Raw genomic sequence first — 934 nt, 5'->3', positions numbered from 1 at the left:
ATATATGTTGATGAGCTATTGAACCCTCACTGGATTTTGTTTTTACTCTCTAGTCACTCAGTGTTTATTGGGTTAATCACTCTATTCTTCTTTTTATCCTTACTTTCTATAACTTTGTTCTTCATCTAACCAATCAACAATTATAGAATATAGGTATACAAAAATCATGAGGTCTTTAATTAAGGTTGTAATGGGGCCAAGGTAAAGGTAAGGGTATATATATAAGGCTAAGTGAGCTAATAGGTGAATCCTTGATTAGTCTAAGACCTCACCTAACATACATATTTTGTAAAGCAAAGCTTCTTTACCTATTTTCCCATATTTTTCCACTTTTTATGTTACATGCTCATATTTTAAAATTTTTTTTTTATTTTTATCCCATGTGCATTACTTTTTGTATTTGGGGAATTTTTTTGTATCCCCTTTATTCAAATACTGAAAAATAATTTTTTTTAATACACATGGTAATTCAATTATTTGATTTCACATGAGCATGCTTCCCAAAATTTTTATTTTGAATTATTTTATTCTTTTTAACTTTCTACCCTTTGTTTTTATCATCCATGTTCCCAATAGGTTTCCCTACTTACACAACACACAATTTCTATCTTAAGCTAACCAAGGATTCAACTTGGGATTTTTATTTTGTTTTTCTGCTTAAGGCTAGTAATGTGGTTATAAAACAAGAGGGGTTTTAAAGGCTCAAGGGAGCTAACAAGGGTGATGTAAAAGGTAGGCTAATTTGGGAATAGTGAGCTAGAATCAAACAATGGCCTCAATCACTTTCTTGGTATGTATCTATATTCTACAATCGGACATATAGATTAAAACAAAGTAAATAATACCAGAATAAAAAAGAAGGGCAGAACACACAGGAATAAAATATCATGGTTTAAATGTAACCATGCAATTAAGCTCAAAACTCACAGGCTGT

The sequence above is a fragment of the Arachis ipaensis genome, chromosome B09 (genome assembly GCF_000816755.2).
Source record: "Arachis ipaensis cultivar K30076 chromosome B09, Araip1.1, whole genome shotgun sequence".
NCBI classification, from domain to species: Eukaryota; Viridiplantae; Streptophyta; class Magnoliopsida; order Fabales; family Fabaceae; genus Arachis; species Arachis ipaensis.
The sequence above is the reverse complement of the archived record's forward strand: the minus strand, read 5'-3'. Positions refer to the sequence as shown.